The sequence below is a fragment of the Galeopterus variegatus genome, unplaced genomic scaffold, assembly GCF_000696425.1.
Source record: "Galeopterus variegatus unplaced genomic scaffold, G_variegatus-3.0.2 Scaffold3215, whole genome shotgun sequence".
NCBI lineage: Eukaryota > Metazoa > Chordata > Mammalia > Dermoptera > Cynocephalidae > Galeopterus > Galeopterus variegatus.
Window position 1 is genome coordinate 110,420 of NW_007729326.1, and position 24,659 is coordinate 135,078.

The 24,659-nt window shown below is 37.8% G+C and overlaps 1 protein-coding gene across 1 annotated transcript in view; it reads left to right on the forward strand.

Annotated features, from left to right (window-relative positions):
• LOC103600075 (dedicator of cytokinesis protein 10-like) overlaps positions 1–24,659 on the forward strand; it is a gene marked incomplete at its 3' end in the record, with an annotated part of 151,701 nt that overhangs the window by 17,403 nt on the left and 109,639 nt on the right. The window lies entirely within an intron of this gene.

The window sequence follows — 24,659 nt, forward strand, 5'->3', positions numbered from 1 at the left end:
TTTTTTTTTTCTTGTTTTTTTTAAATTTTTGATTGAAACATTATTAATAATCCATAATCTGGGGGGTACAACGTTGACTGCCATCACCATCAACTACCGTGTGTTGATCAAATCAATATTATTAGCAAGTTCATTATTACAAATTGTAATTATTCTTTATGCCCTTTACCCAACCTTTCCCCACCTCCCTCTTCCTCCCCTCCCCCTTACCCCTAGTAACCATAGATACGTTCTCTCCTGAAAGATCAACATATTATTGTGGTCATTTTCTTTCTCTCTCTCTCTCTCTCTCTCTCTCTCTCTCTCTCTCTCTCTCTCCCCCCCCCCTCTCTCTTCTCCCACTTATGAGTGAGGACATGCAGTATTTCTCTTTCTGTGTCTGGCTTGTTTCACTTAACATAATTTTCTCCAAGCTCATCCGTGTTGCTGCAAATGGCAATTTTTTTTTAATGGCTGAGTATTGTTCCATTGTGTATGTATACCACAGCTTCCTTATCCAGTCATGTCAATAGACCTTTTGGTTGGTTCCATGTTTTGGCTATTGTAAATAGAGCAGTGATGAACATGGGAATACAGGTATCCCTTCAACATGATGATTTGCATGTCTTTGTGTTTACACCCTGAAGTGGGATTGCTGGATCTTATGGTAATTCCATCTGTAGTTGTTTCAGAAACCTCCATACTGTTTTCCATCATGGCTGTATTAATTTACACTCCCACCAACAGTGTAGGAGAGTTCCCCTTTCTCCAAATTTTCACCAGCATTTGTTATTGTTGGTCTTTTTAATACTGGCTAGTCTAATTGGGGTGAGATGATATCTCAGTGTGGTTTTGATTTGCATTTCCCAGATGATTAGTGATGTCGAGCATTTTTTTCATGTACCTGTTGGCCATTTGTATGTCTTCCCTTGAAAAATGTCTATTCGCTCCCTTGCCCACTTTTTAATTGGATTATTTGATTTTTTACTGTGAAGTTGTTTGAGTTCCTTAGATATTCTGAATATTGATCCCTTGTCAGATGTATCGTTTGCAAATATTTTCTCCCATTCCATAGGTCTTACCGCTCTGTTGATTGTTTCCTTTGCTGTGCAGAAGATTTTTGCTTTGAGATGGTCTATTTATTTTTTCTTTTGTTGTGGAGTACCTGCTGTATTCAAGTTCTGACACTGCATTCTCTAGGGGATAGAAAGGTAGTTAAGTGACTAGCTATGCATCCGAGAATATATCACAGAAACAGGACATTTTGTTTGTATTAGTGAATACAATCTAAAGAGAAATAAGGTAATTTCTACAAGAGAAGCACAAAGAAAAGTGTCATGAGGTTTTAACAGAGTGATAAGGAAGATAATAATTCACACAAGAAGTATGGATTGTGGACTGGATACAAATCATACTGAGAGATGAGAGCAGAAAAGTTAATTGCAGTCATATGTATGAGCATGGACCTCACCATGCAAGCGTGCCTACGAAAGCCTATTGTCAGGCATTCATTCATTCAGCAAACATTTGCTTAATATTTCCTATAGGCTCTGTTCCATCTCTGACATAACATGAAATTTGGGCACTTTTAGGATTATAACCGAACCTTCTTCAATTTTGCACACACTGTGAAGTTAAAGCACTTGCTGTTGAATAGGACATTTATTCCATACATTTAAAAGGTTGAATGATTATGTTTTGGGGAAGATGTATACCATCAGGTGCAGAATCAGCCCTAATAATTACTAATATTTTGCAAGCATTTAAAAAGTTGATCAATAACAGTTCTTGCCCTCTACTGAAAGAGTTTTTCTTTTATCTCATGGAGTGATATTGACATGGGCCATCAAGAATAAGCATTTCTGCATGGACATCCACACTAGAAATAACTCCGCAGTACAGTGGGTAACATGTTGCTCTGTGTCTCTGCTCTTAGCCATCTGCATCACTTTTTCTCCTAGGCTTGTGTCCTTGAAGTATGGGTTTTTGTAGCAGGGCTGGTCTTCCCTTCTGAAGGCCAGTGGCTGAAGGGAGAAGAAAGAGAAAAAAAAACAAGAAAGGGAAGGAGTTCTACATTTTTGAAGGCATGTTACCAAAAGGGAAATTTAAACTTTAATTTGTTGATGATATTCAAAACCAGTAGTCACCTTTTCTTAGAAATATTTAAAGGCCAAGACTTAAACTTATGGGAAAATTATGATTTTTATTCCTAGCCCTGTGGTTTTTTACACTTCTTTAAACCCTTAATAAGGAATTACTCTTAAGTAAGTGGTATCTGTTCCAAAGAGATTTGTTCTTTTAAAATCAATCTACATAAAAGAATCGTTTGTATTTAGAAAATGAAAGACACATTAAATTGTGACTGGTTATTAAATTCTTTTATTATTATAGCAGCTTATCCTTTAAAGAGTTTTTCTAATTCACGCTTTAAATTCTGTGGCACGTTTTTTATTTCATTCATCTAAACACAGATAGTCTTTTAAATTTCACCAAGGAAATCTCACACAATAGGCTTCACCTGTTCTAAACCTCTGCGTCTGTATTTTAGTCCTCCTTTCAAATATAAAATTTCAAATAGATATTTTGAAAATGTAACATGTAGGAAATGGCTCTTTTGTAAAAAAAAAAAAAAAAAGTTTCATTGTAAAAGCATGACTATTCCAAACCAAATAATCTTTATGTCCCTGAGACTCATCTAGTTCCCACACCCACCACACACACATCCCAAGGCCCTCACTATCTTCTTGAACTTTCTCCATCCTGTTTTGCTGTTCTCTGCAATGGTTGTAAATATTATATTATCTCCTCACAATTATCGACATGTTAAGCCTTGCTTCCCAGGCATTATCAAACAAATAGTATTTGGAAAAAGGAGAGAGAGATACCTTCCAGAGCCAAATAGTTCTTTACTAAATTAAACCACATAAGAGTGACCTGTGTTCCCTACATATAAGGCAAACCTTATTAAATTTTATACAAAGAGGATTAAATCTGAACTTGGGCCGTTGGTAATTGTTCACTATTAATATTACATAAAAATAATTTGAGAAAAGTAAGCTTGAACCTGTGCTGGAGAATTTCATAAATTCATTATAAATTTGACTTTTCCCTTTCCCAACCCCCATATCATTGTTGTTGCTGTTGTTACTGAAATAAAATTTTCCCATTTTAAAATTACACTAATTCAAATTTTTCAATTACTTGTCTTTCACAATTTAAGGAAAGTTGGGGCAATGCCAGATTCTCATTGACATTATTAATCTTTTCATGATTATCTGTATCTTTCATGCATTTTTTATTTTTTGCAAAAGGCAAAATTTCATGAACTATCCAAATGACTATTAGAACACTGTAACTAAGCTGTAAGCGTTTGTCATTTAATACAAAAAAATCTCAGCAAAAAATGTCGTGGCGTCATATGGATTGTACTCTTAGGACAATTTAAAGTTGTGTGATTTATGTTAAGAACACAGAGGCCAGAAAGGTGGTCGACTGGCAGATTGGTTAGGTGCATTGGGAGTGACTCACTGCCTGACCTCAGCCATCCCAGCATGGAAACCATGGCATGGAAATGGCATTGGCAATTTGGTGAGAAGCTTTCTGGGATAAATCCATTACAAAATAATCTCTGACATTAGTAGGAGAAATGTCCGCACTCATGTATAGTTGCTAGACACTGAGAGGTAGGGCCGCATCCTCTCTTGACCATCTTTCAAAGCATAGGAAAAATGCAACCACCGCATATCTGGAAATAGTTCCATAAAGTCATTAAATTATTCAAAAGATTTTGTAGTCTCTCATCACGATTCACATCCTGTTACCAATACTGGGACTCTGTATGAAAAAAGGAGAATGATATTCCCTTAGTTTTCCAAGGATAAATGTAGGGAAGAAATAAAAACATTTGTTAAGCTTTTAGTTATACTCAGATAATATAGTGGGGTTTTAGAGCTAGGTATCTTCGAGATTATTTATAATTTAGCATTCTTATTTTATTGAATGAGAAAAATGACCATCTCATGTGCTCAGTTTCTTATCCTGATGTATACCATTTCTAAAAATGAATGTGAGAATCATTTTAAGTTTATGGATAATTTAATAATATCATGATTAACCTTTCATGTTAAAGCTCTTAGTATCTTTCTTTAATTGAGATTATTTATAATTTATCATTCTTATTTTATTGAGTGAGAAAAATGACTATCTCATGTGCTCGGTTTCTTATCCTGATGTATGCCATTTCTAAAAATGAATGTGAGAATCATTTTAAGTTTAAGGATAATTTAATAATATCATGATTAACCTTTCATGTTAAAGCTCTTAGTATCTTTCTTTAATTCTTAATATAAAATTACTACTTGAAAAGATGTTTAGTTCCTCTTTAAAACAAATATCTTACCACTTCTTAGAACTTTTGCTTAGCGTCACATTCCCGTTATTTACAAAAAGAGGCATTGAACCATGCTATTAATTGCCACACTGATTTCTCACATAAGCAGACTCTGCATCAAAATGGTTTTTATTTTTAAAAATTAAAAAAGAAACTTAGGGCAGTATAGTGCATTCCATGGCTTAATCAATATAAGAAATACTCTTGTACATTCAAGGGGGGGACATTCTGGTTAGATATGTTAGAACACAATCACAGTTGTATTACTACATTCAAAATGTTGGCACATAATTCACATTTGGGGAATCCTCATGAGTAAACTAGTGATCTATTACAGATCTGTATTAATTGCAAATATATCAGCAGTAGAAATCTTTAGGTTTGTTGTCGAATGTAGAGGAATCAGGCCAGGCTCAGACCAAATTCCCAGGCAAAATAGTCTTATCAAAAAATAAGATCGTAAGTGTGTCTTTAAGTTAAAGTTTCCAAACTCAAAGCCTACAGGCCATGTAGTGAATAAGTGAAGAAAACTAGACAAGGAGACACATAGGCGTGGTGAGGAGCACAGAAACCGGAGAAGTCATGGCCCATCCAGTGCATATGGCTACAGCTCAGCTTAGGCAACTGTTTCCACGTCAGAAGGTGGGAGCCGGTATGGTCACGTCCTGAATTTTCCAAGAGAGGCTAGTAACCAGGGCTTTTATGTAAAAAATCCCCCAGTTTTTAAATGCTGGCAATGAATTCAAGTATTTTAAAATGCTTCTGGCAGAAAAAGTACAATTGGGGACCAAGTTGAGTCACAGGCTGCCTGATTGTCATTCTCTTATAAACTGTTATTAGAGTTTCACCTTAATTCAGTGTTTTACATTCAAGGAGCCAGTGAGAACTACACAGCCTATGATACATTAACATGTTTGGCGGAGACGAGTGGAAAATGATTTTGATTTTAATATAAATGTACGGCTAAGGATTATATGTTGACCTTGAGAATGTTCACTCTGGCTCCTAATACAAAAAGATTTCCACAGGTATAATTGAATAATGACAAGTCAGACTATCCCTTTTTGACTGTAAAACAGTTAAAGGGGAATGTGGTAATAAATATCTGACCCTTAATTTAATTTTCAGCAACATAATGCAAGTAGAAAATGTGGATACTAATGCATCAAAAGCAACGCGTCTTTTTAGAAATCTGTTTATAAACCAGACCAGTGATATCACCAACTATGGGGGGGGTGAAGTGGACTCACCCAGATGTTCAATATTTTCACCTTAACTTCATGAATTAGTTTCCAGGCTGACTACAGTGCTTATTCAGTGCTTACTATACAACCATGAAAATGTGTCCATGTCTCATCCTATTAAGCTGAGGTTTCACACCTAAATAGATGTCACTTTATGTCCAGTTGAAGCAAATCTCTTTAAATATTTATTTAAAATCTATGTTTCCCTAACCGATATGCACAAATATCTTGGTCATACTACTGTGAAGTCACTCCTGGGAGAAATGGGTGATTGGCTGGTGATCTCTCCAGTGAAAAAACAGGCTAAAATTGGGAACAGTGCACAGGTCTTACCCTGAAGCCTGTCACTGTCAACCAGCCACCATAGTATCCTCTCTGTTTTAGCACCAACACAACCTGGCATCTATTCAGTTCAGACTTTTCTGTTTCCTCACATCAACTGCAGTTCTTATCCTGGAAAAGATACCACAGTCTTCTTTTGCTAAAATACTTTAAATTCTGTCTCATTAGGTTTCTCACTATGTATGCCAGTTACAGAGACCATTTCCCAGACTGTGACACAGAATAATAGTGCTCTGTAAGCAAAGGCTTCTGTGCAAAAAGAAGTGTGGGGAATATTGTGTACCACACACTCATTGAGAGATTTGTATTGCGCATTAGAAATTTACAGCTCTAGAGAGTTCTACAGTGAGGAGGCTGGTTTAGCTTTGTTCAAGTGAGTGTCTCTCAAGTTTAGTTGACATCGTTTATCTCTTATCTGTTATACTTACTGACATATTATGAAGCTGTAGAACACAGTTGGGGAAAGAGTAATCTTGACCAAGGGGGATGCTATCCAAGGCTTCTGAGCTGGAAATGACATGGTCAAATCTGGCTTTAGAAAGGAAGACCGCTGCAATGAGAAACATGATGCAAAAAACTAGATAACCCTAGAAGTTAGTGATGGGCTGATTATGCAGATAAGAGATAAGGGAAGTTGAAAATGAGTATCAAGTTACTAATTTTATCACATAGGTGGATGATGATGTTATTAATATGATGAGAAAGTGGTATGGAATAGATTTGGAAGGGAAGGTAATGAGTCGTTGTTGGTTGGTTGGTTTTTTAGCCATTAGAAGAATATTTGGAAGAAAAGATAGGAAAGTTATTTGTTTGGATTTTAGTGCTTTCTAATGTAAACCTCACATCACAGCACTTGCCAAAGTGTTTCCCTAACTGATATGCACAAATATCTTGGTCATACTACTGTGAAGTCACTCCTGGGAGAAATGGGTGATTGGCTGGTGATCTCTCCAGTGAAGAAACAGGCTAAAATTGGGAACAGTGCACAGGTCTTACCCTGAAGCCTGTCACTGTCAACCAGCCACCATAGTATCCTCTCAGTTTTAGCACCAACACAACCTGGCATCTATTCAGTTCACACTTTTCTGTTTCCTCACATCAACTGCAGTTCTTATCCTGGAAAAGATACCACAGTCTTCTTTTGCTAAAATACTTTAAATTCTGTCTCATTAGGTTTCTCACTATGTATGCCAGTTACAGAGACCATTTCCCAGACTGTGACACAGAATAATAGTGCTCTGTAAGCAAAGGCTTCTGTGCAAAAAGAAGTGTGGGGAATATTGTGTACCACACACTCATTGAGAGATTTGCATTGCACATTAGAAATTTACAGCTCTAGAGAGTTCTACAGTGAGGAGGCTGGTTTAGCTTTATTCAAGTGAGTGTCTCTCAAGTTTAGTTGACATCGTTTATCTCTTATCTGTTATACTTACTGACATATTATGAAGCTGTAGAACACAGTTGGGGAAAGAGTAATCTTGACCAAGGGGGATGCTATCCAAGGCTTCTGAGCTGGAAATGACATGGTCAAATCTGGCTTTAGAAAGGAAGACCGCTGCAATGAGAAACATGATGCAAAAAACTAGATGCTGCAATGAGAAGGATGAAGCAAAAAAACTAGATAACCCTAGAAGTTACTGATGGGCTGATTATGCAGATGAGAGATAAGGGAGGTTGAAAATGAGTATCAAGTTACTAAGTTTATCACGTAGGTGGATGATGATGTTATTAATATGATGAGAAAGTGGTATGGAATAGATTTGGAAGGGAAGGTAATGAGTTTTGGTTGGTTGGTTGGTTTTTTAGCCATCAGAAGAATATTTGGAAGTAAAGATAGGGAAGTTATTTGTTTGGATTTTAGTGCTTTCTAATGTAAACCTCACATCACAGCACTTGCCAAACCATCTCCTTTAAGCTCTGTAAAGGCAAAGAAATTATTTTATTTTTCCAGTTATCCTAAATACTTAGCACAATATCTGCACCCACTTACGGAGTACATAAATAAATGGTTGCAAACAGCTTTATGGTTGGAAAAAATAATGGCTTCAGTCAGGAGGAATAAGGAGCAAAGGTGGGGGTAGCCCATCAGACTGAAGGAAGAGCTCAACAGCAGGCCTTGGTAAGCACAGGAAGGAGCAGGACTCCAGGAAAAATAACAATGACAATAATAACTATCAGAGAAGAGACAGTCTGGTTGATCAAGGTGGGGGTCAGGGCACCTTGTCTGATATTCTGTGAGGGGGATAGAGATGTTCCCCACAGGAAAATCAACAGACAATTACTACAAGGAGAAAGAGATTAAGTATCACACACTTCCTAACTCTGCCCTTTTCTCCAACAGATGAAAAGCCCAGGCTTTTATACAAAGACAGCTTTAGCAATGGCCACATGTAATCAGTCCAAAAAGCAGAGTGGGGCAAAATTGAGCATCAGGCATTTTGGAAGGGGCTGGTTTCCCAGCACTGGTTTCTGCTTTGCAGCTACACTGAATGCAAAAATAACTATATGTAAAAAAAGGGGAAAATTCTGAATATTCAGATTTGACCAAGACAATACCAATAAATTAAATGGGCATGAAAAGAGTGCCAGAATTCTTTTCAATGCTCTGTTTACAATCCACATCAACGGCAATGTCCTCTAGTGAGAAGACACAGCTGTTTACTTCTGAAATGACATCTAGCTGAGAACAGGGAATGAGGGGAACGTAGCATGTTTTGGGGTACACTGTCTGGACTAAGTGTGAAGAAAGAGGGGCTCTGGTTAGAAACTGTCTTTTCCAACTGGCACTTGAGGTTTTAAAAAAGGAAAAAAGTGAAAGTTTATTTTCTCAGTCCAGTCATTGGTTTATCTGAAAATGGATGACACAAGTTGTTTTTTTGTTTTGTTTTTATTGATTATGAATATTCATGGGTTACAAAGCTGATTGTCACCACTCATGCCCAAGATAGGATGGCCAGATCCATACTGGCAGCGTGCCAGTTTAAAAACATTAAACAGTATTTTAGAGATGAAAAAGGCTTTAGGGGAAAGAGGTCCATAGGTTGCTACTTTGCCCAAGTTTGTGTGGGACAAAAGGAGATGACAGAAATAGGATAATTAGAACCTTTTGTAGTGTGCACAGTGAGGATTTAAAAATCAAATAACCAGTGTTGCAAGACACCATGAGCACAAAGAGGTCAGTTGTGGAAGGACTGAGTGTGCCAGGGAGGAGGGGTTGTGTAATTTAATTCTGCATCACCCAAACCAGTGGGTCTCCTGGCCACTCCCTTCATTCTTCGAATGTCCTATCCCTTTCAGTGCCACTTCAAAGCAGCTGGCACCCTTTCTGTGCTCCCACCTCCTCCTCCTAATGCTCAGTGCATGAGCAGCTAGGACCATCCTACACCCCAAAAATTCACACTGCAGCAACCCTGCCTAAGACCACATCCTCAACACGATGGCCTCACAATCAAACTTAACAGCTAACATCCATGGAACATTTTATTACATGTAAAGCTAAGCACTTTACTAATATTCTCTTATTAAGTCTTATAACATCCAGTTACTACTGTTATCCTCATTTTGTAGGTAAGGAAACTCAAGTTCAGAGAGGTTGGGTAGAGTTCAGCCAGGGACCCTCCAAAACATCCAGCAATAAATGGGACACTCCTCCACAGCAACGAATTATCTGGTCCAACATGTCAATAGCACTGAGTTTGAGAAAACCTTAGTTAGACAATAACTGAGAGATATGACAAGCATGATCAGGTTTACAAAGTCCAAGCAAAGAAATGGCCAAGGAAGAGAAAATGACATGAAATCAAAGACGGGTGAGGCAGGGAGAAGGGGAAACTGGGAGGAGGACTGTGGCCCAGTGTTCGGGGGCTGGCTTTACTCAAGGGAGTTCTTGGTCTCCCAAATGTGCAGCCTGGTCCAGTTGGTTAGTTAATTCTAGCTGACTGAGTATACATTAGGAAAAGAGTATATTTGATTTTATAAATGAGACCTCAGTCCACTATTAAAAACTATTTGCATTGGGAGGTGGTGCCCCAGAAGGCACCATTACATGATTTGCTGCCTGAGAAAACTATTAGGTGAACCAGCTTCTGAGTCTTTGTTTCTCAAAGTGTTGTATTTGTAGTGTCTTTAACAAGTGTCATCTGGATGTTTGTCATAAAGCTAGATTACTGAACCCCCTTCAGACTTTCTGAGGGCCTCATTAGGGACCAGGAATCCACATTGTTAGCAACCTACCCGTGTGATTCTTACACACAATGCAGAATCTCTGCTCTTGGTGTTCTTATATGAGGGTTCTTCAGAAAGTTCATGGAAAGATTTGTATTATTTTTCAATTCTACTTTTTCATGAACTTTTTAAGCACCCTCATAATAGTGACTTGCAAAGTCCTACTATGGTCCAGGCCCCAGTTCTAGCCACAGCACTTTTTGAAATCCTTTTTGACCTTGACCAACATAATGCTCTCTCTGTTTTTGAAGACTGCAGCCTATATTTTTCATTTGTCATTCAGTTTCTGCCTCCTGTATTTCTATAGATTGTTTTATGTGTACCATCATCCCTGACACAGACTGTGGACAGACACTCTGTCCTAATCTTCTCATCACTGTTATCTGTCATTGGACAGGCACAAGAAATGTTTGACAGTGAGTCAGAGCCTCTTCATTTTTGCTCCCATTCTCATAAACCAGATAAAAAAGGTATGAGTGCCCATTCCCTGCTGTTTCAGTTTTCCTTGTTTACCTGGTAAAGGTACAGAACAAATAGGGAGAGTTAATTTGACCCTTAATTGAGGACATTAAGTTACCGTAGGTATGAGTGCCCATTCCCTGCTGTTTCAGTTTTCCTTGTTTACCTGATAAAGGTACAGAACAAATAGGGAGAGTTAATTTGACCCTTAATTGAGGACATTAAGTTACCGCACATCAGAAGGTCAAGAATTTACTGCAATGTACACAGCTAAATAAAGAAAATACAACAATTAATTCTCTGCAAAATACAAAAAAGTTCTTGGTTGAAAAGCCAAAACCCTACCATCATTCTCCAATTTCCACAATGCAAGGCATTAAATGCTTAAATCACAGTATTGTATTAGCTTTGCCTCTTCCTGGCCAAAGCCTTCAAAAATACAAATGCATTATGGCACCATTAAAGAAATGGTCTGTGGGGTGGACTGGGTTGCAGATTTCACCTAGGTTAACTGTCTGATGCACTAGCAAGCAATTTTTGGTCTGAATAGCTGGTTACATTCATGCTCAGGTGTTAGCATTTAACAATTTGTTAAAGTGACAAGTTGTCTTCTCATCAAAATTGCTTAGGTAAGAATGCTGTATTGTTCTTTGTTTCTAAAGACACTTCCTTCTGCAGTAAAAAGACCACTACAAGAATAAAGCATATGTAATGCTGATATTCTATAAACTAACCAATTTTTGCCATTAGAGCTTCACAGATTTAAAAGACCTTGTCTCCCCATAAAATTTGTGTACAATGTGATTTTCAGGGTAATTATTAAACAGTGGGTGACATTCACATTGAAAGCAAGATAATTAGAAGTTGGATTGATTACAGGAGGGCAATTTTAGGTGCTTGTTTTATTTTAAATGAAATAACTCTGGTCTGTAGTTAACTTTGCCAGCAGTGGAAAGCTAAAGTGGGATTTAAGCCAGCAAGCAGGAAGAATACCTCTGTCTCTAGGGTAAAACACGACTGGACAATAGTCCATATATGATAAAAGAAAATGGCATTGATTCAGAGTTCTTTAGCCTCATCTTCTGGGAGGCTATATTTGTGTGCCTTCACCAGATCATGTGTCGAAGAAATCATCTGCCTCAGCTTGGAATGCTTCTCAGTTTTCTTTAAAAAATAGAGGAATAATGTTACAACAAAAAATGTATTGCTTTGGGTTGATTATTTTTTAAAGGGGAAAGAACACTGAGTTCTAGATGAAGAATTAGCTGCATGGCTCCTTAATAAGATTAGCATCTCAGCTGTATATATTTGCAAAAAATATAGGCAGAGATATCCTACAATAGTCACGGTATTTTTGTTCTTGTCACTGTCATTGTTGCTTTGCCCTGGCTACTGAGGATGGAGGCAAGGGGGCATGAGTTAGAATATGTTCTCCATAAGAGTGAGTATTTGTCCCTTAGGGATTTCTGATTTTCAGCAACAGACCATGCTGAAGCTGGAAATATTAAAATACTCATAACTTCTTGAAGATGATTGGATGCCTTTACCATAAAGCATCAAAATCTTCAAGATGGGTAATTAGGAAAAGAATAAATTCCAGAATTGGTGTGGTTTTTTGTTTGTTTGTTTTTGTTTTTTTCTGACTGGTAAGGGTATCACAACCCTTGGCATGGTGTGGTCTGCACCACACTCAGCCAGTGAGCGCATCAGCCATCCCTATATAGGATCCAAACATGAGGCCTCAGCACTACCAGCACCGCACTCTCCCGAGTGAGCCACGGGGCCGGCCCAGAACTGGTGTTTGTTTATTTTCTAAATGTCACATTAAGATTCTAACTGTTCAGATATATGAGTATCTCTGGAATACAGTGTTTTTTCTGAAGGTGGAAGTTTGTGACCAGTGATGAAGTCCATTACTGAAAATGTATAACATTCATTTCCTGCTAATCTAAACTCCATAAGAAAAGAGTTCCTTAACTACCCTCACCCCTCTCCCAAAATCTTGATTAAGTGAGAATTTTCACCTCCTGAATTCTATTGAAATTCAATAATATAAACCAATATCATTGCAACTTGATCATGTGTGAAGGGCTATGAATGGAATACTATAAATTATTTTAATGCAATAAAGATAATTTATGCTATGCACATGCACACACACATATACTGTACACACACAAATGCAACAAACATACCACACCCCCATACACACACATAACACACACACACACACACACACGCACACACCACACACATACAAACTGCAGTTTGTTTCTATTGTGGTCTCGTCTACATTCTCCCTCAGAGTGATCTAAATTGCATGGCACTGTTTATTTTCCATGAAGTTTTCTAAATATTTTATACTGAAACCAATGTTATTTGGATAAGAGGTTAGCTGACAGGAAAAATTATATTCCACAGACATTGCCCACTGAAATCTACATTTAGAAATATGAGGTTTTGTTATGTTCATTTAAACTCTCCCAGAGAAATCTCTCTCATTGGTGCCTCGGAGCCATTCAGTTGAGTTGACCTTTCTAGCAGGAAGTAGTGAGCCTGAAAACCACTAACTTTAAGAGCACCTCCTCTGGGGCCAGGCTCAAGGGAGACCACAGTGCAGGAGGAAGTAGCTCCGGCTGCTTTACTTCCCTTAAACTCAGTGTACAGCGGTGAGCTGAGTCTGCAGAAGCCCTGTGGACCAGCCTTGCTTTTTCTATGACAAAAGGGCTGTGCAGCAAACTAACCTGCATGTGAAGGGGAAATCTATTTTTAAAATAGAAGAGAAAAAAATGAAACGAGTTATCTAAATATTTTCTAACTGTGAAAAACTAATCACAGCAAATGCTTAAATGCTCAACAGGTTAAACACAAATTGCAATAAGGGCAAGGTGGAATAAAGAGGTGGTAAATAAAGAAGATGGAAATAAACAGGAACTGCTTAACCATTTGCTCAAATTAGGATTTGTGGATCCAAGTATGACATTATGTATACTTGTCTAAATCTTAACCACCGAGTCTTCAGTTACTCTAAACTCCTAAAGGTACTTTTTGAGTCATTTTTATGGAATGGATTCAGATGCATTGTCAATGTTTCTGCCCCCTGGAATGGATTTTTATGGAATGGATTCAGATGCAATGACCAGGTTTCGGCCTCCTGGTTTCCTAGATTCAGTGATGATGTCATTTGCATAATGGATAGCCTACTAATTGAACATAATTATAGTTGAACATTTTAAAACATAACATAATTGAGCATTTTTAAAGCTTATTGCCTTTGTTTTCTATGTTTATATATTTGATTACCTCTACATCATGATTTGTCTTCCTTTCTTTCAACTGTTCGGTTCTGCTGCATTACTCTATTTCCCACCTTTATTTCACTGACATTTTTTTTTCCCAATAAATAATCTATAAACCAAATTCCTCTTTCCTACTATTCATTTCTTAGCTCCACTGAAACCTGGATCCCACCTCACTGCTTAGTGGAAATCACACTCAAAGGCCAAGTGTTTGCCTCACCGACACCTTCTTCTAAGTATATTCTTGATGTCGAAATTATTATATTTTATTTTCTTCATTGTGCATGCTTATAAGGTACAGTTTTTTGTTTCAGTACGTGCACATATATATAATGAGCCAATCAGAATAGTTAGCATATCTATCAACTAAACATTTATCATTTCTCTGTGGTCGTAATATTCAAGATCCTCTTTTCTGGCTATCGAAATACACAATACAGTATTTTTAGCTATTGTCACCCTAGGGCCCCAGAACTTATTCTTCCTATCTAACTGGAACTTTGTAACTTTGTACCAGTCTACCAACATTTCCCGTCTCTCCCTTCTTTCTTTGCCTCTGGTAGCCACTTGTTAAAATTATTTTTTAAATATAAACACACACGCATTTTTAAAAAAAATGTCCAGAATGGGTTTATACTAGACAATATTCTAAAGATGTCTCCCCAAGACTCCCTGGTTATTCAATCGAACACTAATCTCAGTACTGCTGTGAAGGGACTTTGCAGATGTAGATTAAGGTTACTGACCAGGTGGCCTTAAAATATATCCTGGATTGTCCTGGTGGAACCAATCTAATCACATGAGATGTTAAAAGCCAGGACTTTTCTTCAGCTAGAGTAGAGCAATAGAGAAAGGAGATGTGTTAGAAAGATGAGGCATTGAAGTCAGAGAGATTCAGAGTGTGAGAGGGATTCCACTGGCTGTTCCTGGCTTAGAAAGAGACCATGAGCTAGGGAGTGCAGGTGGCTTTAAAAGCTGAAAATGACCCCTGGCTGTCAGACAGCAAAGAAACAACCACCTCAGTCCTATAACTTCAAGGAATGAATTTTCCCAACCCCTTACATGAATCCTGGAACCGGATTCTCCCCTAGAGATTCCAGAAAGGGACAGCACCTTGCTGACACTTAGATTTCACCCTTGTGAAATTTCAAACAGAGAATCAGCTGAGCCATGCTCTACCCAGATTTCTGACCCACGAAAACTGGCAGACAATAAGTGGGGGGTTATTTAAGCCGCTGAATGTGTGGTAATTTTTTAAAGATTACCAGAACTTTTTCTCAAACTTGAGACATCATAGTATGACATTTCTATTTCTTCTAAAATATGGTTAAAGCTTCCTATTTTAACAAACTTCTAAACATCCAGACTCTTATCCAATGCACATATAGGAATCTTAGACATTATATATACCCATACAGGTTGAGTATCCCTTATCCAAAGTGCTTGGGACCAGCACTGTTTCTGATTTCAGTTTTTTCAGATTTTGAAATATTTGCAGAATACATACCAGTTAAGTATCCCTAATCCAATAATCCAAGATCTGAAATGAGCATTAACTTTGAATGTCACATTGGCATTCAAAAAGTTTCAGATTTTGTATTTTTGCATTAGCAATTCTCAGCCTGTATGTGTATTTTTCCTCAGTTGCAGGAACTAACATATATTATTTCACAACAACCCTGTAAGCTGTCTACCAATTGCGCCATCCTGTGCTGGAAGTCATCCAATAGGTGACTGAAGAGGATTTAAACACAGACCTGGATCCAAGACTGCAAAGTCCTTAGTTTTCAACTTGTCTGTGTCTTATGCTGAGTCTTCCTATATATTCTCAGGTTCCGCCTCCATCTCTACCACGTGCCACACACCACCTTCCTTAAACTCCCTCCCTGGGCACCTGAGCTCTGCACTGCCCGGTAGTTCTCCCCCTTTACCTCTAGGTCTTCTTAATATTTCCCAGATTGCCTTCCAGCTACCACACATAAAACACTTCAAGTCTGTGTTCTCAGTTCTATGTTACTCTGTTCTCCCAAAATTCAGTTTACTTTTAGACCTTTAACTGTAACTCTCCCATGACTTTCTACTCCATATCTCCGGTCCTAACTCCTTCCTGAGTTCCAGGCACACAATAACTATGGTGCTGGACATGACACCTGCCTATCTTATTGACAAAACGTTCAACATGTGTAAGTCAGCACTGGGTATCAAACGTAGGGGGAAACCCCTTCCCCCTTCCCTCTCACCACGCTGTTTCCTTCAGTCATATTATCCATCTCCTTCATGGCCAAACTCAGAAGCCTGCTGGCATCTCTGAACCTCCCTTCTGGCTAAGAGCGTGGGCTCTGGAGCTGGACTGCCTGGGTTTAAATCTCAGCTGTGCTACTTACTTGCTATGGGAATTTGGGCCAATTGGTTAACTTCTCCAGTACTAAAAGCATTTAGACCACCACCCAGCACCTAGTACTTACTCAATAAATTCTGACCATAACTTTCTGCTTAATTGCCAGATCATTATTTATAATATCCCTGAAATCTGTGGTTATGCTTCTGTAGCCTAGGCTTCTGCCTTCCACCAGTCTGTTAATACCTAGATTAATGCAAACTATCCCTGGACTGTATTCTCTACAACTCAACTTGCATGTAGCAACCAAATGAGTCTTCCTAAAGCACTATTTTAATTATAATTCAAAAATCCCTCAGTGATTTCTCATAGCCTTCAGCATGCAATGGAAACTTCCATTAGCTTGGCATTCAAAGCCTTCAATGAGGTGCCTCCTGGCTTCTCTTTTCAACTGTTTCTACCTCTCCTCTCCTACTTAACCCTTGGCTATTGACAGGCTGGTCTTCCAACTTTTCCTTAAATATTCTGTTTTGGACTGCCTTTGTAATAACTGATAGGTTTGCTTACTCTATGCCAGGCAAGGCAATGTGATGACATTTTTAAAGAGTGTCATCTCATTTATCCTCACAACTCTATAAGGCAGCAACTATGCTATGCCTATTTTACAGATAAGAAAGCTGAGGCCTGGGGAGGGTGAGTGGTCAAAGGACACATAGTTAGGAAGCAACAGGCCCAGGATTTGAACCTAAGCTGACTCCAGACCCTGTGATTGTAACTATTGCATCCTGTTGCCTTCTCTACGCTACCTTTTCTTTGCTAGAGTATCCTTTCCCCTGCACTCATCTGTTCAATTTACATCTATTATTCAAAACCTACTTTAAGTCTGTCTTTTCTATTTTGCTTTCCCAGAGTTTTTCAAACTCTAGTCAACTCCTCTATCAGATACAATCTTCCTAAAACTAGGAAGTGTGTTATCTATTTGTCACAAATCCCAGCAATGCCATGAGTATAGTACTTAAATTCTGACGAATTTTTGGTATTAGATTTCTTTTCCAATTAACTTGACAGTGACTCTTTATGGTTGAGCCAATTAATCTGATTTCTCTTTATTGATGATTCTTGCCCATTGTTCTGTTTAGGATTTTTGATTGCCAACATGTTTCTGAACCTAAGCAAAAGAGAATTTGATGGGATGATGTGGGTACCTCACAGAACGCTGGTGAAACAGACTTGGAAGGCAAAGCCCAGTAGAGATCCCCAACAGTACCATCTCATGGAGCACTCCATGCCATGCTCCTGGGTTTTCCCCTCCTTTGCAGTCACCACAAGCTCTGTCTACCTGGCATCCCCATACTTATCTCTACTACATGATATTCTAACAACAACATGATCTGAATTAACTCAACAACCCACAGCCTACTAATCAGCCTCACCACCTTCTTCTTCTTAAACCATAGCAATGAAAATAGCACAAACACATCACTAAACTTCTTCTCGGACCCCCTCTCAACCCCTCTTCTGATATTAACAGCCTGACTTTCCCCCCCAATAATCATAGCAAGCCAACAACACCTCTCCAAAGAAACAGCTATGTGAAGAAAACTATATATCCTTATACTAATCTCACCGCAAATTTTCCTAATCATAACATTTACCACTACAGAACTAATCATATTCTACATCCTATTTGAAGTGACACTAATCCCAGCCCTAGTCATCATCACCCGATGAGGCATTGCCTGGCAATGCCTCCTCTTACCAATAATTAAGGGAGCTGCCACCAGCAGCAACTGAGGAAGTGGAGAAATGACTCATTCTCGTATTGCGGAAGTCAAAGAGTGGGAGGGACGTCAGGATAAAGCACTGTGGCGCCTAAAGAGGAATAGAGGACAAAATAGATGCAAATATTAGAAAGAGAGGAAGTCACTTAAGAGTTTCTCGAGATTATTAAAGTTTAGTTTTAGACAGTGTCTAAAACTGTGAGTTAGGAAATTAGGGTACCATGGGTAGGAGAATCTACAGATGGGCTTCAGTACACCTGACCATGCATGCACATTTTCTGAGTACTTAAGTTTTTCTAATGAGTGGATCCATAGCTTTTATTAGATTCTCAAATGAGTCCATAATCCAAAAAGGGTTGTAAAATAAAGACATAATCTTACCCCAGGAATCCGGCAACCCAGATGTAGACTCGTTACATCATGTAAGGAAAAAAGTTAAATCGGGAAGTTCTGCTATAGCATACTAGAATGTACTCAGTCATTTCACAGCTGTCAAAGAGTTACTTAGAGGGTGACATCTGTTTAGAGCTAAAAGACATACATATCTAAAGTCTAAATATCATAGTCTAAGTATCCGATGACTATGGATCAAAAGGGTTTTTGTTTTGTGCAACTGTGGTTATTTAATTAAGCCAGTTACATAACAGCAATATAGTATATCACCCCAGTTATCATTTTTATAGCATCTTGCTATTTTCTGATAGTTTTCAAAAGAAGCATCCTTAGACTGCATGCTTAGACAAGGAGTAATCAGAATTCCTTTTTACCTGTCTGGCACAAATCACTGCCTGTCAAGGAAGAGATGTCTGAGTGACTCAAGACTGCGGTGTATATATGTATGTGTGTGCTTCGACTAAATCTAATTATTATTGGGGAAAAGGGAATGGCCTAGTTCTGTGGCCTCCAAATATTTCTCATCTCACTCACCTAGTAGAAAAACAAAAAAACTGAATACACCCGCACATTCTTTATTTATTTATAAATTCTGTAGTTCTAATCAATAGCTAATATTTCAAATCACAATATGCATACGGGACAAGGCTCATTGTTGAGTACAATAGATGTAAGTTCTTTATTTATTCTTTAGTTAAATTTAACACTTATATACTGAGAACCTTCTGGGTGCCAGGAACTGTTCTAATCATGAAGGACACAGGGAATGAAGCAGACAAAATCCCTACAGTAGTAGGGCATGGAGCCTGGAGAAGAAAGGCTGTAAGTAAAGTGTACATGCTCCATGCTAGTAAGTGCTAAGGAGAAAAATAAAACAAGAAAGAGCATCCAGGTGGCTTTGAGGGGAGACTTGCACTTTTAAATATCCCCAGAGAAAGTGAGTAAATACCTAGAGATGAGGGAATTAGCTATTTGGCTGTTTATAACCATTTGACACACAGACTGATCATGTCCATGTCTGCGTGTATTAGGTTAAATATTAGTAAAGAATAATTTTTTTAGACAACCAATATAAATGGAATTCTGATATTTCCTCCTTGTACCCTAAGTGATCATCTTGGGCACGCTCATTGGAACAGCACTAATTTAGTCTACATTTAGATAAGAAACTGCTTTAAACAGAATTCTCGGGCCTCAGCTCTGTCATTACAGTTGACCTTGGGGATCTAGCCAGAATTATAAAGTTTGGATGGCTGTGTTTAGTGACAGACATGAAGCGCTATAGTAAATTAGCTCCTTGATTCAATTTTGATTTGGTTCCATGGGTGATTTTACATCATATGGTTTATTTAGCTATGAGCGGTTCTCTTAATCATCCAAAGCCATTTTGGGTTTTTTGTCTTGTCTTAAAGCAGGTGATTAGGGAGAAAATATATGCACAAAAGCCATGTCTGAGCAGCTGGTAGTTAGTTACTCACAGGAAGCGGTGACTTCTTGGTTTTCCTTTCCTTTCCGTTGAGTTATATTAACGTAGCACAAGCATTTCCCTTTTCACCAGAGAAGAAAGACTTGTTTGGCGTGGTGAAGCTTCAGAAGGAAAAGGTTTAACGAAATTGATATTTTAAAATATTTTGTGACTCAACTTACAGGAATACCATGAGCTTCCGAGGGAAGGTTTTTAAACGGGAGCCCAATGAATTTTGGAAGAGGAGACGAACAGTGAGGAGAGTAAATCAAGAAGAAATCCACAGATTTAGTTCTGTATGTATCCAAGGGTCCATGTTCTGCTCTCCGTCCTTTCTTCAGTACTTTCTTCTAAAAAGGATTAGCTCTCCAGTGGTCTCCTAACATGGGTTATTGGGCAAACTCTTATAGGTATATGGAATAGCATATGTAATTGGGCTCATAAATATCCTCTTTTACCTACATCATTATTTTTTAAGTCAAATTGATTTCGAACTCTACGTAACTCTCTTAAAACAAATTGATAGAGGATTTAAATAGTTAAAACATTATTAGAATATTTGGTACTCACGTAAGGTTGTCTTAATATTATGGATATTTTGTAATTTCTGGAGCAGTTATTCTCTTTATTAAAGAAAAGTCTACTATCGCCTAAATTAAGAACCCAATTGATGACTTGCATGTAGTGTATTTTTTTTAAAAAGTTACTGCTATATTTTTATCATGTACCACTAATTATTTATTTTTAAATTCTTAGAAAGAACAATCCAAAATATAAAAGAAAAAGTGAAGAAGAATTTGATTAATAAAACCAAGGAACTGTAAAAATTGTATATTTTAAAGGTTGGAAAATTTTAGTTTTGTTTTGCTATTAAGAATATTTCTGCCTTATTATTGTTAGCGGGTAAAATGAGAGCTCTGGAATCATGTACTTAGAACTCTCTATTTCTATCTGTTGAATATCAGAGCCGGTTGCTAGAGCACTTCAGTGACTCACATGTAATGTGGAAGGCATGCATCATTTATATGATGAATGCATGCAGCAATATTATTGGGTAGCTCATTTTTAAAAGCATGATCATTTTACAGGTTGGTTTAAGCTTTGCTTGCTTTCCTCAGGGCAGGGTTTCTCAGCCTCAGCACTGTTGTGGTTTTGGGCCTGAAAATTGTTTTTTTGTAGGGACCTATTCTGTGCATTGTAGGATATTTAGCAAATCCCTGGCCTCAATCCACTAGATGCTAATGGCAACCCCTTTCCAATTGTGAGAATCAAAAAAAGTCTCCACTGTCAAATGTCCCCTAGATAGGGAGGGTGATCACCCAGTTGAAAACCATGTTCTAAAGTTAAAGAATCTTTTTGTTCATATAAACATCCTCAATCTAGAAACAGAAGTGGCTTTTTTACAAATTATATGTATGTAATGATTATTTATGAATAGTCATTTGTGAATATGAATAATCAAATTAATGAACAGTCACTCCGCTCTTGATAAGGCAAAACCTGGTATAAGTTTAGTGTCTCTCAATTAATAGTGGCTCTCTTTATACTTACAATTATTTGGTATTAATTTAACATGAGTAGGATTTACCAGAGGTCTGGCTCATAGGGTTGATATTGTGTTGTTCTCCATTAGTTTTGATCTCAGTAGCACATCCTGTTACTGGTGAGCACACACGGTCAAGCCCCTCAACCTGTTGCCAGGGGATAAAGCCTGGGTCTTTCTATCCAGCATGTTATAACTGGAATATGCAGCATCCTGGACCTGAATTCTAGCTCCCCATTGGCCAGAAATAGGAGCCCCATTGTATCTTCTCTTCTGGCTCCATAAGAGCTTCATTGGCTGTTTACCATCAACCTGTTAAAAAGGAGAACTGTTTCAAAAACTTGTCTGGCTTGAGATTACTATAATCTTCAGACCAGTGCAAAAGACATAATTTCTCTGCTGCATTTCTCTCAGTGGAATTTAGAAGTTCCATGAGTTATGTCACCCTGCGATTTACTTCTCATGTCCACTAAAAGAGACAACACTCAGGAGATGAACATGTCTGTCTATCTTACACAGACCACACGTACAGTATTGGCGAGAGGGCAGTCCTCAGTGTCTCACCATATAATGAAGCTTACTCTATGAATGATCTTAATTGAATTTGAATGTATTGCTACTGAGTACTATGAGAAAAGCAGCCAGTAAGGATGTGGTGGTGTTTTCCCAGAGCATTCAGTAGCAGTGCATTCAAATTTAATTAAGATCATTCATACAGTGATTAGCTTTCTTCTATGGAAGGCACTGGGGACTTTCCTGCCACAGCTGCCTGCTTTTGGTCTGCCTAAGATACGCATATCTACTTTCACAGGTTGTCTCCACTATTGAGAAGAGAAGAGAAGAAGGTTGTCTCTTCTATTGAGCACGGATTGTTCAATCCATCCTTAAGTATTATCCTGAGATGTGGTTTGCATTTTGGAAAACAGAATCCAAGAAAGTAAAATGAATAATTAGAGCACTAGGATTTGAGACAGATGTTTTTGGGGTCATTCTTTCTGACTCTTTCGCCTACTGTCTGTATAACCTTGGGCACATTACTTGGAGCTTCAGTTTCCTCTTCTGTAAAATGTTCATAAATAATACCTGTCCTGTCTTAAGATTGCTTATTAGGATTAAATTTCATAATGTGCATTCTGAACATGGTTTGAACACTGTAGAAAGAAGAGTTGCAAGTGTTAGGTAGTATGAGGGTACTTCAAAAAGTTCATGGAGAGAGTTGTATTATCTTTAATTCTATTTTTCCACACACTTTTTTGGTATATCCTCATACTATTAAAACCAAGTAAAATATTTCCATTTCCAACAGCAAGAGAAAGGGACACAGTCCTATGAGACTGCCTTTTTAGTAACTGCAGCAATTGAAGCCGCTGGGCTATAGATGACGCTTTTCTCCTGAGATCCTTTTTTGGTAACAGAGCCACTCAGAAGACACACTTCAGAATTGCATCATTCTGAGTGCTTGGGGTCCCAGATCTCTCTCTGTGCCGATGGCGTTTGCCTCAGAAACATCATGTTTTTTCCTCCCCAGCCTAAACTCAGATTAACTGAAGCCCACCCAAAGCCACATTGAACGTTCACCTAAGCTTTAGAAAATCTAAACCAGCATCCCCAGACTGGCTTCGGAGCCTACTCAGTGGTGACAGGGCAGAAGCCATTCAGGTGACAAATGCCCAACAGATGACAATGAGGCCTAAAGTTAGAGAATAAAGCAATGATTTATTTTATGATTTTGGATATACTTATATATTGTCGTGAAAGGAGAAATAATGGTCATTGGAGATGATTATCACAAATTATCTGTTTTTGTAATGATCATGTGGATTTTGAACTCATTTCTTGCTCTGAAGCAAATTTAGAAATGGTTTGATTTTATAGTTACCTAGAATGTTTATCCACAACTCATGCAACCCAAACTTTATATCCTCTTGACCCAGACTGACAACTTTGTGTATTTTCTTTTCTTCAAATGCTGTTGGAAGCTGTGTATTTTACTGTATTGAAATTTTTAATTGTTTTGGAAGTTTCCTTTATTAATTCAATTTTCCAATGTATTGTCTATGAAATGCTTTCACATATCTTAATCCACTTATAGACAACATACAATTAAGATAGTACAACTGTGTTATAAGAAAACTTCAAGAAAAATGAAACTTAACTTAGGTCATCAAATAGAACTTCTTCCTTTAAACTGTAATATAGTGTTCTGCATTTGATAGTCTTTTTTCAACTGGCTTTCTATTTTATTTTTTTACTACAATCATTTAGTATGATCTCTGGTGCATAGGAAGTCAATAAAAAGATAATTTCTTTCCTAGCTTGCATGTTCTAATTTGGAAAGATTAAATACATGATTAAGTTGAATTATTTTATCAGTCATCTGCACAGTCAGAAAAAATGTAAACCTTATTTAAATAAATGTTATTTGTTATTTTTAAGTTGTTACTAGCTGTGGATCATTAATCTGAAGGATTTCAAAGTATTTGGAAAACTTTGGATGTGTATGAAAATTTGTCCTCTCCACTTTAATAATAGACTATTAACACTTTTTTAAATTTTATTTATTTATTACTTTAATTTATCAATATACAATGTAGTTGATTTTCATGTCCCTTTACCAATTCCTCCTTAGGAAAGTGAAAATGAAAACTATAGGCAGAGGATCTGATCTGAATGGCTTTAACATATCCCCCACATACATGGCTTTGTATTTTATATTGTATTGTGCTGTTGTCTTTCAACTCAGTTCCTTATCGTTTACTCTTCCATGATAGGGTGAATTCTTTGTTTTATACAGACATTCAGAGGGGATTGCCTATTTAGACCATTATGTAATGAGCCAGTAAGCTGAAAAGAAGCCCTGGATGGGGTCCCAGGAACCAGGGTGATGCTTCCAGGAGGATGAAACAAGACTCAATCAGGGTTGAAACGAAATGGAAAGCAGGGGCGAAAGTTATAAAATGGACAGGTTGAAGAAAGCAAAGAAGCAAGAGTAACCTGGGGATCTGAATTCAATCCAGACCACAGAAGCGGAGTAGTGCACAATGAAAGTTGGTCTGGCCTATGAATCTAGGTGAACACGATTGATCAGAGGATTCTGGCGTGGGCTGCAGCAGTAGAAAACAGCTAGCTCAGGTGCCGGGGAGCTGCAGAAAAGTGGCTTCCAAAGGGATTTGGGAAAGGGGTACCTGCAGTCTAACCCAGA